The sequence below is a fragment of the Aythya ferina genome (assembly GCF_964211825.1).
Source record: "Aythya ferina genome assembly, chromosome: W".
NCBI lineage: Eukaryota > Metazoa > Chordata > Aves > Anseriformes > Anatidae > Aythya > Aythya ferina.
Window position 1 is genome coordinate 13,708,810 of NC_140313.1, and position 13,421 is coordinate 13,722,230.

At 44.1% G+C, this 13,421-nt stretch overlaps 1 long non-coding RNA gene across 1 annotated transcript; it reads left to right on the plus strand.

Moving 5' to 3' along the window:
• Window positions 1-1,471: 1,471 nt before the first annotated feature.
• On the plus strand, window positions 1,472-2,615 carry LOC311426399. The gene is made up of 2 exons (XR_014686708.1): window positions 1,472-1,594; window positions 2,567-2,615. It is a non-coding gene; the product is annotated as an uncharacterized lncRNA (long non-coding RNA).
• Window positions 2,616-13,421: the final 10,806 nt, after the last annotated feature.

Sequence of the window (13,421 nt, forward strand, 5' to 3'; positions counted from 1 at the left end):
TCAACTCAATCTGAATTTTGTAATATTTATAAAACAAATATTTCTTAAAGGTATAAAAGGCAAGTAAACAGCGCTGGGTGTGTGGGGAGTCTACGCTCCACCAACACACACACACGAACATCAAACATTCTAAACATATAGAACATGGCTTTTACATACTAAACCCTAGTATGCCTATATATAAGTACAATCAGGAAAGGTAACAAACAATCATTTAAGTTCCATAACTTATTAAAATTGAGTACGCCTATACATATTCACGATCAGAAAAGGTAACAATCCTTTAAGTTCCATGACTTAACAGTCTCCATTTTCCATTCCTTTTCTTGATTACGCACAAGTCTCCATTTTCCATTCCTTTTGAACAATATGTCTTGCTTTAAGTTGTCAAGCAACTCGGTCTTCAGGCCTTATGTATCCCGTTCTTCCCGGATCGAAGAAAAGCATATCCATCTCCTTTTCAAGGCCAATAGGCCTGGGTCAAAAGGCACGTTCAGGTCAACAGGGGGCGGAACAGCAAAGGCCTTTGATGGCTGTAGCAGCAGAGGGGCCAATGGCATAACAGTCGGATCAATAAAGGAGCTCGCAGCTCCCTCACTATCTGGCAAGCCACACATTTGTGACTGCGGTCCCACATGGCTCTTTAAGGCCTCAGAGACTGCTCGCCAGGTGCCAAGCAATCCCACTGCAACCTTGTCATTTTTAGTTGCAGAGTCCCACACTTTGACCTCAGTTTGGCACCATATTTCAGGCTCATAAACTGTCCAATTGTTAAGAAGGAGAATAAGCTGCAAGGTTAGCAGGACAGTGTTTGTTCCTAAGGACATAAGATTCCCCATAATGCGCAACTGCTTACCAGCGAGAGGCAGTTGTGTGCACGGGTCCACTTCTCTCAGCTCGAGCTTCTCTCCAGCTCCAGTGCGCCTATTTCCAGCGACTTTCTGTACGAGCTTCTCTGAGCAGTTTGCTGAGTTTGGCCAAACCTATCTTCATGAGGCAATCAAAATGCCTGTTCCCATACTGGTCACCATTCTGCCAGCCTGTTCCTCTTCACTTCTTTTTCCTGCTTCTTTATTGATGTAACTTCATCGTGCTGCCTTTTTTTTTTTTTTTTTTTTTTTTTTATCTGGAGGGCAGGCTCCCCTCTTATACCCTTCTCTCCACAGCAGTTCTTTTCAAAACAACTTTTCATTGGTCAAACAACTTTGAATGTAACAACAACAGCAAACACCCAGAAACATCCATGCCTTAATGGCTGGAGAACAAGAAACCCAAGACAGCATGGAGTCTCCTGAATCACCCTTCTTTGTTCCCTCTAGACTCTTTTATATTCCTGATGGCCTCGTCGTTAAGAGTCTAATGTTATCAGCAACCATGGGGCTTTCCAACCCCCATGGTCACATTCCCAAATCTCCCCCTTCTTTATTAATATCAACCATTTTCTCAACACGAATTACCACTCCATTTATAACATCACTGAACTTTGAGAGACATTCTGAAAATATTTTGTAGACAGAGAATCGTTATGAAGTAAATTGCAGAAGACGCAACTCCTCAGATGGGCTTGATTCTAACGTTGGACGACATTATGGAGGTATAATTTAGCTTTCATGGAATGCTTTTACATCACTGATGTGTAGTACTGGCTAGAAAAAAAAAATGATAATAGTTGTCGTATGCAAAATGTTGTGTTCTGTAGTGACATAAGAGGTGATGGAAAGATGGATCATCTGGGAGAGAATGCGATGAGTAAGGGTTAGCCAGAGTAATGCGATTCCAGGTGTATTTCTATCTTAACTCATTCTTATTCTTAATTTTCTAGCTAATGACATTTAAATGAGTAACCAGGAAAATGGGTTGAGTAGTCTTAATGTTGGACTACAATCCTCTTTCTCTAGAACTGTTTAATGAGATTCTTCCCTACTGCTTATATGAATAAGTTCACTATGCTATTGTTATAAGTGAGACCACGCAAATTTTCAGGTCTATCAAAAGTATTTATTAATTAAGTAATTAAGTAAGCAGGCACAAGCAAAACAGCACTGGGCGGCTGGGGAGTCTCCACTCCACTACAGCACGCAACTTCCCTTTCCTGTGTCGCTGTTTTATAGTATTCAAGTTCCGGCTTGTCGAGACTTGTCGACTTGTCGAGACCTGTCCTGAGACTGCGCAGTCTGTTGTTGGGGGTCGTTATTCTTCCTCTGGTGATCACGCGTTGTGCTCGTGTTCGGGTGGGGGAAGTGAAGCGGCAAAACAGGATGTCTTGCGGTGGGTGGGTGGTATTTCACAGAATCTTTGTTTTAACAAGGATGTTTACCCAACCCCCCTTCCCCATTTGTCTACTTGCTTAATCCTCATGTCACAATGCCGTGAGTTGCGAAACCTTATCTCCTCAGTAGATTCTTCAAATTCTCAAGGACAATGAACAAACCCCGTACTAATTTATCACACTATCACATCCCAGAGTATGGGGCTGCTTGCTTGACTCCTCTAACAATTTTGTAAAAGTAGAATGTTCTTCCAAAACTGGCTGTTATTACATTTCTTTAAAACTTAAAAATCTAAGGGCATTTTAGAAGAAAAGAGAAGAATGGTTGGCGTTCACAAGGCAGAAATGGTACAGAAAATATAAACTATCGTGGGGGATACCATGGCGGAGGTTCCCGTGCTCATACCAGCCCTTCCCACTGTGGAAAAAGCCAAGGACTGCATGAAAACAATGTACCTGATAATGACACTGGGAAAAAGGAAGACAAGGAAGTACCTAAACAGTTTGAGGCTGAGGATTTTGTAAGTTAATTGTAATAAATGAGATTCTATTGTTTCTGCAAGTTCCATTTTGTCCATTACAAGCTACTTCATGAGATTTCACCAGTTACAGGTTATCGTGTAAGGGATCACCCTTAAGGGGGTGTTAGTCATTTGTCCACTAACTTGTTTCTCTTTTCATCTCCGTTTTTATCATTGTATGTTTATTATTGTCACTTAAATGTTTAAGTGAAACTACAGTTGGGTTCTAAGTTGATTTTTTATAGTATTTCACCACAGTAAACTGTGGCACGTGTAACTGTAGAATTTAATACATACCTTACTGGAAAGCTGAAATACTAACAGTTATTCTGCCACTGGTCCTTTGAGGTTTCATGTTTCAACCTACAATTTTAGGATATAAGAGGAAGGATAAACTTCCTCTTTGAAGAACCACACATCACTTTTTTGGGGGTTTGTTTTTGGCTTTCTTCAGATAGTTTATATAGTGGTATTGACTGCTGCTTGAGATCACAGAATCATACAATTGTAGGGGTCAGAAGGGACCTCAAGAGATCATTGGGTCCAACAACCCCTGCCAAAGCAGGTTCCCTAGAGCAGGTTGCCCAGGTAGGCGTCTAGACGTGTCTCAAATATCTCCAGAGAAGGAGACTCCACAACCTCCCTGGGCAGCCTGTTTCAGTGCTCCATCACCCTCACCATGAAGAAGTTCTTTTGCATGTTGGTGCGGAACTTCCTGTGATCCGTTTTGTGGCCATTGCCCCTTGTCCTGTCCCCAGAAACCTCTGAAAAGAGGTTGGCCAAATCCCTTTGTCTCCCACACTTAAGGTATTTATAAACATTAATAAGATCCCCCTCTCAGTCTTCTTTGCTCAAGGCTGAGCAGACCCAGGTCTCTCAGCCTTTCCTCACAGGGGAGATGCTCCAGGCCCCCTATCATCTTTGTGGCCCTCAGCTGGACTCTTTCCAGGAGATCCCTGTCTTTTTTGTAACAGTGTGGTGGTTTTACCGTGCTGGGCAGCTAAACCCCACAACCGCTCTCTCACTCCCCCTCCTTTAGATGAGGAGGGGGAGAAGTAAAGCAAAGAACAACTCACGGGTTGAGATAAGGATAATTTAATTAAAGGGAAATAATTATAATAATTAAATAAAGACTACCATGAACTAAACTATTTAACTAAGGGGAAATAAAAAGGGAAAGGGGAAAAGGGAAGGGAAAAGGAAAAATAAAAAGAAGGGAGGAAAACAAACAAACAAAATAAATGAAGGCTATATGGAAGTGCAGAGGAAAGAAATTACTATCTACTTCCCACAAATGAGTGATGATTGACCACGTCCTTGAAGCAAGGCCTCAACGCACACAGCCGGTGTTCGAGAGGAGGACCGACGTTTTCCCAACGAGAGCCCACCCCTCCCCTCTTCTTCCTTTTTCCACCTTTTATTGCTGAGTGTGACATCACATGGTATAGAATATCCCTTTGATTGGTTTAGGTCAGCTGCCCTAGTGATGTTTCTCTCCTCACTTTTTGCCCACCCCCTAGGAGGGTTAGAGAAAGGCCCAATGCTGTGCCACTGCTGCTCAGCAGTAGACACAACACTGGTGTGATAACACTGCTGTTCCAGCTACAAGTACAGAGTACGGCACTGTATGGGCTGCTGCCGGGAAAGTTAACATTCCAGTCAGACCCAGTACAAACAGTGAGCCCAGAGATGTTTTATTGAAGAAAAGCAAGTGACCATTGGTATATTTGGGTTTGCAGAGGGAAGTTTCTAGTCTGTCTCCATTTCTAGTCTCTCATTTCTAGTCTGTCTCCATGTCGCTGGAGGCCACCTGCAGCTGCGGGCCCGCCGGGCGGCTGGAGACCACTCACGGGCGTGGGCCACCAGGCAGCCAGAGGAGATGATCGATCAGGCGCCAGGAGCCTGGGCCCCCGATCGGAGGTCCTCGGGTCCCAATCTGTGATCCCGATCCCCAAACCTTTATCCCCAAACCTTTAACCCTAACACTAACCATGACCCTAATCTTAACCCTAACCAGACACTAACCCTAAACCTAACCCCAACCTTAACCCCGAACCCTAACCTCTAAACCTCTCCCCTAACCCAACGCTAACCGCTAACCCTAACCCGTAACATTAACTCCTAACCCTAAATTTAACCCTACTCCTAACACTAAACCTAACCCTACTCCTAACACTAAACCTAACCCTAATCCTAACCCTAACCCTAAACCTAACACTAAACCCTACCCCTAACCCTAACGCTAACCCAACCCTAACCCTAACCATGATCCTAACCCGCAGAGCTAACCCTAACACTAACCCTAACCTTAACCCTTGATTCAAAGATCGAAGCTGAAATTCCTTTAAGTGGTATATTCTTTATTGCAGCGCTGGATGCATGGAGGATCTCTCCACCTATCGTGCATACCCAAAGTGGAAAGCAGTCTTGAATTTATACAATCAATCTATCAATATTCTACAAGCGCCTATACATATTCATTACCTATCCCCGCCTTCCCTCGCTTCTCATGCTAATTAGCTCTTTGGCACCTTGCGCCTGCGTAAAGCCTCCCAAGAATTGTGGGCAGGGGTCTTCGGGACATGGGCAGTGGTCTTTGGGAGGAAGACCCTGAGTCTTCCTCACAGTGTACTTTTCACCTTTGGTCAGGATTCTGCTGAGTTGGCACGTTTCTTAATTGCAAGAGCTGGCTTTTGCTAATTCTTTCGTTTGTTGTATCTTTGTCATGAATTCCAATGTCCAGTTTCGAGATTTATAGTCCTTGCATTTGTTTCTCTGTCCGTCTGCCGCTTCCTTATCATGAGTTCCAGTGTCTTGTTTCGAGAAATACAGTCCTTGTCTGGGGATTGTCCTTGCCTCCCCAATGTCTGTTATCCTTGCCTCCCGAACATCTCCTTAATCAATCCCCCCTTTTCTTTTCCCATGCAAATTCTTTTGCATCAGATACTTTTATTATTCGTGGTAACACAACAAAACAGGCATCTAAACAACATGCACACAAATATTCCTAACACTACTAATGCGATTAGAGCAATGAAAACTTGTTTCAACCATTGGAAATTGGGCAACCAGGAGGTTAACTTATTCCATATTTCAGTAAAACTCCACGAAAGATCATCTTTACTGATCTCATATAGGATCCTTGTCTGCTCCCATATTTCTTCCAGGTCGGTAGAGATCCTTCCACTCTGATCTACATACATACAACAACTTGTGTTTATTACTGTACAGACTCCCCCTTGAGCAGCCAATAACAAGTCTAGGGCCATCCGATTTTGTAATACTACCTGTGATAAACTAGATATCTCTTCTTGTTGAACCTTTATAGCATCCAGAGTTTTGTTCTCTAATTTCTCTATAATTGCAGAAATATTAACTATTGCCTTTTCCAATTCACTCACTCCTAACCATGGGATAAACCATCGAACAAAACTATGAAAAGCAGTGGGTCTCTCTATCAACGGATTGTTAAATTTTTGTCTGATTCTCCGGATATGATTTCTCAAGTAATCTCGAGGTACTACATCGTGTACCGTCATATTGGGGACTACTGCTCCAAGAGTGCAAGTTCCCTTCCAATTCTCAGGCAAGACCTTACGGGCTGTATAATTGCATAGCCAATACCACCCTTTTCCTTCTGGTAGTTGAATTTGCCCAACCGCTAGTCATACTAATATCAATTGTTCGATTACAAGATGTCTCATTTCCCACGTAAGTAGTATCCGTATTTATACAATCCTGTTTTCCCATACCCTTAGGCGGGTTACACCTTTGTACACATACATAGTAGGATTCCAACGGCACAAGGCTACTCACTTCTAGTTCCAAACTTCTTCATATTTTCGACCTCAAGATATGTTTTCCCACAAATTAGTCCAAGATACATTTGCAGGCAAGGGAATCCCGATTAACAATACACCCTTATTCCCATGCTCTGGCAGATGGGTGCATACCCAACAGTTCATCTTATTAATTACTTGAGATATTGTTTGTATCAGGGACAGGTGTAAGTTCTCATCCCAAGCTGCCCACCCCGAATCCGAGAACCACACCCCTGCAATCATTAGGATCTGGAAAACCGTAATTTTGTTGGTCCAATTGGAGTGGTGGTCCATATCCTCGCCGGGGCCTTCTTCACCCTTGAATAGTGGATCGAAGCTGCTTGCTCCTTAATCTTAATGGCGGTGTGTGTTGTCAGCAATACCTGGTATGGTCCCGTCCACTTTCCTTACATTTTTCCTCCTGGGGTTGTCCTGAAAAAGTCTTTATATATATATATATAATCCCTGAGCTTAAAGGGGTGGATTGGTTGATCCAATCCTCTAGCCCTGGTTCCTAAAACAAATTCATGTACTTTATTTAATTGTTTCTGAAGTTCAGTTATATAAGCATATAAATATTCTGATCCTAACTGCGTTAGGTCCTCTCCACTAAATAGAAACTTATACGGCCTTCCATATAAGATTTTGAAGGGACTCAAATTTCCTTTTATTCTAGGTTTAACTCTGATTCTAAGTAATGCTAAAGGGAGGGATTGAGGCCATGACAAATTAGCTTCTTGTCCGATTTCAGCTATTTGTTGTTTAATGTTGCAGGAAGCACGGTCGAAAGCACGACAGACACACAGTAGAGTCAGATCATGCTCCATCTTATTGCCCGTATAGCCCAACTTTTATAGTGAATTTTACAGGGGTGGACAGTGTTTCACACAAGATTATTGGTCAAAAGCACTCAGACAAACCGTTAAGAAAATAACACCACCTGCAAGAAAAGAACCCCCCTTTTGATTAGAAGTTAGGAAAACAACCCCCTTTGTGATTAGCGGTCACGTAGACCTAGTCCTTGAGGCCAGCTGCTGGTAACAATATTTTCTGAGTTCCTTAATTGGGTGATGTGGGAGTCATTGCAGTGGGAGCTTCTCACAGTTACTCTGGCAGCTTGGTTTGCTCAGCTACAGCAGGCCCTGAGATTTCTGAGGCCTACCCCTGGTTGCTTAAAGTAAGCTTAGATCGAACAATTATGCCAATTCCCAACAATTCCCCCGTTTTCTTTTTGTACAAGCAGTACTTGGTTTTACAGCAGATGTCAAATACATAACATAACACAACTATATAACTTAACCCTAATAACACTACAATTACTGTAAGCACTTAATGGTAACACAATCTAATAGTAACACACTTAAACCTAATCACTTGATGGTGATCAAAGGGTGTCACAGCCCACGTCATTGTCAGAATGATTATCAGGAACCTCTTCATGGTCGTCTTCAGCGTGTGCAGATTCTAAAACTGCTTCAGTCCACTTTGCAGTGATCCACTGGGTACCTGTTCCCGGCACCACTTCAAAATCCCTATAACATTTTGCAAGTAACCCTTTAACCACATTTAACATAATACTATGTGTAATGATGATTGACACCACAATGAACAGAATCCTTAATCCCCCTTTGACTAATCCCAGTAACCATCTATGCATTGTTTCAAACAAATCAGTGAACCATTGATTGAAAGGATTGATACCATATTGACTCTTTCTCATGTGCTCTTTCAGGAAAGTAATGAATTTGTGAGTTGAAAAGGTCTAAACAGTACATTCCCTTAAATTTCTCCAAGTGGCTACTTCAAACAATGACTCCGTACTAGTGAAACTTGATTTTGCTCGACCGATCGCAACTCGTTCTGCTAGTTGCTTACAATTGATTCCCCGTTTTTTCTAAAAAGCGCTGTAATAAATCCATTTCTCTATGATTTTTTGCCGGCACCAATTTCCTATGCTTTTGGCTTGCACTATGGCAATATCCCAGAATCCTGCACTATGGCAATAATAACCTGTACTATGGCAATATCCCGGAATCCTGCACTATGGCAATGATAACCTGTACTAGGGCCATATTCCGGAATCCTGCACTATGGCAATAACCTGCACTAAGGCAATAACCTGCACTGTGGCAAACCTGCACTAAGGCAATAACCTGCACTATGGCAAACCTGCACTAAGGCAATAACCTGCACTGTGGCAAAAGCGCACTCTCATTCACACAGTACACAGCACAATCACACATACAGAGCACAATCGCACACCCAGAGGCCTCTGGCACATCTCACTCTCAATCATACCACAAGAACATAATTTAGAATGATAAGCAAACAAACAAGTATTGTCTCTCATTGTGTTCCTCGTGAAATGACTTGCAACACTTTGTTTTAAAACCTTACCCTTACACAAATACTTTCAACACAAAATACCTGGACATTTAAGAATAACACATACAATTATTAACACTCCAGTTAGTATCCCTCCAGCAGCTGAAAACATACTGTTTGTCTGCAGTTTCAGGAGATCTTTGCTCCTGTGGTGAGCGGCTGAGAGTGGAGTCCCCTCCGAACAAAACGCTCAGGGTGCACCTAGGGGTGTCCACACCACAGCCGATCCCCGCAGCCGAGCAGTTGTTACGTGCGGCCGCAGATGCCACTCCAGGCACTAAAATTGCCAATGCCGCTCTAGCTGCAACCCCACACAATTCAACATTATCATTGCAATCCGGTGCAAGCAATGCCCATTTATGTCTGGTGATCTCACACAACTGTAACAAGCTAGGAGCAAATACAATGAGTTTATCTAAGTAACATGGACATCTGATAGCATTTGCAGGGATACCTTGCCAGGCCCTATCCCCACAAATCAGAGAAACATCAGGAGGTAAGGCCAAAGCTGTACAATTGTTCCAAACACTGTAGTTGTTACCCCTTGTCTCCGTGCCATAAACCCCTAAACCCTGCTTAGCAGTGTCATTGTAATCACAGGTGTTATTTGTATTTCTGTACCCGTATGGCCCTTTCCAGGTTCCTGTAGCAGGATCCATCTGATAGCCATGGCTACATTCATATTTGTAGCCACCTTTCAGGTTGATACACATTTGACTACAGCTACCAGGGTTTTGACATTCATCAATGTCTCCACAGTTTCTCTTGTTTACAAACTCAAACCCAGCTGGACAGTCACATTCATTTATGATGCATTCCTTCAGGGGCTCATCACCCCAGTCCTTGCAGTCTCTCTGCTGGTTACACACTTTATTGATATCTATGCATTCTCCACTTCTGCACTTGAATTTGCCAGGTCCAGAGCACTGAATAACATTGTTACAGTTTGCTTCATCAGTGCCATCCAGACAGTCTCTCACACCACTGCACTGCCTACTCCTATGGACACAGTTCCCATCTTCACATCTGAACTGGTCTGGCCTGCAGGTCTGAGAAAGGCAGTTAATTTCATCACTTCCATCCTTGCAATCAGGATCTCTGTCACAGTCTTTTTCACCATCACATTTCCAGGACACTGGGATACACTGGGTTGACTGAGGACCACAGCTGATTTCATTTACCCGGCATGCTCTCATATGACACAGCTCAGCACTTTCGTCAGACCCATCTTCACAGTCTGGATCCCCATCACACTGCCGTCTGTTTGGCGCACACTGACCACTGTTGCACACAAAGTCAGATTCAGCACACGTCTTCTTCACACAAGCACTCTCATCACTGCCATCTGAGCAGTCTTCACATTTTGCTCTAACACTGTCGGCAGCAGTGCACAGGCAGGCGAGGGCGAGCAGCAGGCAGAGTGCCCCGCAGCGCGGCAGCGCCCGCCACCGCCCCACACCTGTGTCACTTATACTACTCCTATTACCCGTGCTGTTAGTGTCAGTGGCATCCTCCTGGTACCGTTTCTGTCTTTGTCGCCCCTTACTCTCCCCCTTTTCTTTTTGCCACTGACCATTCACCACAAATGGATGAGACACATGATTACTAGTTAGGAAAGAGAGTGTAACGTCTGCTATACGGCTGCAGGCCGTGCCAGCTGCAACCCTAGAAGCTGTTTGTGAACGAGCCTGACGGTGGTCATTTGGCGGTGTAATCTGCGTCTCTGCGCTCCTGCCCTGCAATAGAGCTAAATCGTCATTAATAGTCTGTAGAATGTGGCAACCCCACGGAATGTTATCCAGAAACATAGTTATAACACCGATCTGGGGACGAATAGTCTTTTTTTGCATTGCAAGATAACTTCTTATAAAAAGAATGCCAGAGAGAAGCAGCACAGCCGCTGCTGCCGCTGCCTCCATGGTTACGTCAGACAGGCTGCAGAGTCCTGATCTCCGCCCCTCTGCTCTGTGCCGACTCGCCACACGGTGAGGGTCGGCCGCCATTGTCCACTGACGCCTCTGGTCTCCCGTAGCAACTCGATCTCGGATGGCCCGTATCGCACCGCGATTCCGCGTCTCTCCGCGATTCCGCGTCTCACCGCAATTCCCTTTTCCGCGTCTCTCCGCGATTCCACGTCCCGCCGCAACTCCGTTTCCCGCGGCCCTCCGCAAATTCCACGTCCCGCCGCAACTCTAATTCCCGCGGCCCTCCGCAAATTCCACGTCCCGCCGCAAAACCCCGTTCCCCGCGGTTTTCCGCGTGTCTCAGCGGGAATACCACGCCTCACCGTGAGTCCTGTGTACCGTGTTTCTGGGCCGGTGTCCGGTCCGCTCAAGCGCCGGTCGGATGGGCGCTCCGAAGTCCCGACGGCGCGGCAAGGTCGCGGCGCCGCTGGTCCCGGCGCCGCTGGTCTCCTGGTCTACCTGCGTTCGGATGTGCCGGCGCCGCTGGTGTCCCGCTGCGCTGCGATGTTTGTCCCGGCGAAGCTGCGATGTTCCGTTCGGGTCCTGTTCAGGTCTCAGCCTGTTCGGGCGCCATATGTTGCAGGAAGCACGGTCGAAAGCACGACAGACACACAGTAGAGTCAGATCATGCTCCATCTTATTGCCCGTATAGCCCAACTTTTATAGTGAATTTTACAGGGGTGGACAGTGTTTCACACAAGATTATTGGTCAAAAGCACTCAGACAAACCGTTAAGAAAATAACACCACCTGCAAGAAAAGAACCCCCCTTTTGATTAGAAGTTAGGAAAACAACCCCCTTTGTGATTAGCGGTCACGTAGACCTAGTCCTTGAGGCCAGCTGCTGGTAACAATATTTTCTGAGTTCCTTAATTGGGTGATGTGGGAGTCATTGCAGTGGGAGCTTCTCACAGTTACTCTGGCAGCTTGGTTTGCTCAGCTACAGCAGGCCCTGAGATTTCTGAGGCCTACCCCTGGTTGCTTAAAGTAAGCTTAGATCGAACAATTATGCCAATTCCCAACAGTTTAATTAAATGGTTCATTTTTTTCTACCTGTCCACTTGCCTGCGGTCTATAAGGAGTATGCAGTTGCCAATCTATCTTTAGAATCTTACTTATCTGTTGTACCACTTGCACACAAAAATGTGAACCTCTCTCAGAAGACATTGCTACTGGAATCCCAAAGAGTGGTATTATTTCATTTAACAAGACTTTAACCACCTCTCTTGCTTTGTTTGTTCGACAGGGAAAGGCTTCGGGCCATCCTGAAAACGTGTCAGTCAAAACCAGTAAATAACGATACCCCCCTTTTCTAGGGAGTTCGGAAAAATCAATTTGCCACTGTTGCCCCAGATAATTTCCTTTACCGATTATTCCAAATTTTATTCTATTCTTGGTATTGGTGTTATTGTGTAAGCAAATGCTACATTGTTGAGTTACTTGTTTTATCATTGTATATAAATTTCTTCCCACTAATGTCTGACTCAGGCTCTTATGCAATATGTCAGCTCCCCAATGTGTTTTATTGTGTTCTGTAAGAACTATGAGCCATGGCAAATTAGAGGGTATTATTACGCAGTTATCTTTTAAATATACCCATCCATCTGGTTTAATTTTACCTTTCAAATCTTCAATTAATTTTAAGTCTTCTTTTGTATAATTTGGATATACTTTGGATTTTACCGTCTGGTATCAAAGACAATGCCTTCACCTGAGTTATTTCAGCTGCCCACTTAGCCTCCTGATCTGCCAATCAATTTCCAATTTCAAAATCGGCGTTCCCCTTTTGGTGTCCCTGACGATGCATGATAGCTACCTTTTCTGGTTGTTTTACAGCCTCTAACAATTTTTAAATTTCTTCAGCATGTTTTATCTCTTTTCCCTGAGTGGTCAGCAATCCACGTTCTTTCCAAATCGCTCCATGAGCATGTACCACGCCGAATGCATATTTAGAATCTGTCTAAATATTTATTTTCCTTCCCGCTGCTAGTTTCAGTGCTCATGTAAAACCAATTATCTCTGCTTTCTGGGTGGACGTCCCAGGGGGTAATGGTTTGGACTCAATTACCTGTTGAGCGGTTGTAACGGCGTACCCTGCCTTACATTGTCCTTGTTTCACAAAGCTGCTTCCATCAGTATACCAAGATTCGTCAGCATCTTCTAAAGATTCTTCCTTAAGATCAGGTTGACTAGAATACAGAGTCTCCATTGTTTCTATACAATCATGGATTATGGGTTCATCCAGAGTTCCGCTAAGGAAAGAAGCTGGATTTACGACGTTAGTGACCACAATTTCCACATCACCTTGTTCTACTAATATTGCTTGATATTTTAAAATCTCTGTGGTGAAATCCCAAAGCTGGAGCTTGAAAGGCTTTTTGTGCTTCTCCAGTCCAGACTAACTTTGACTGGTTAATCTTTATCAATTCATATAGAGGCTTTACCATTAGTCCATAATTATA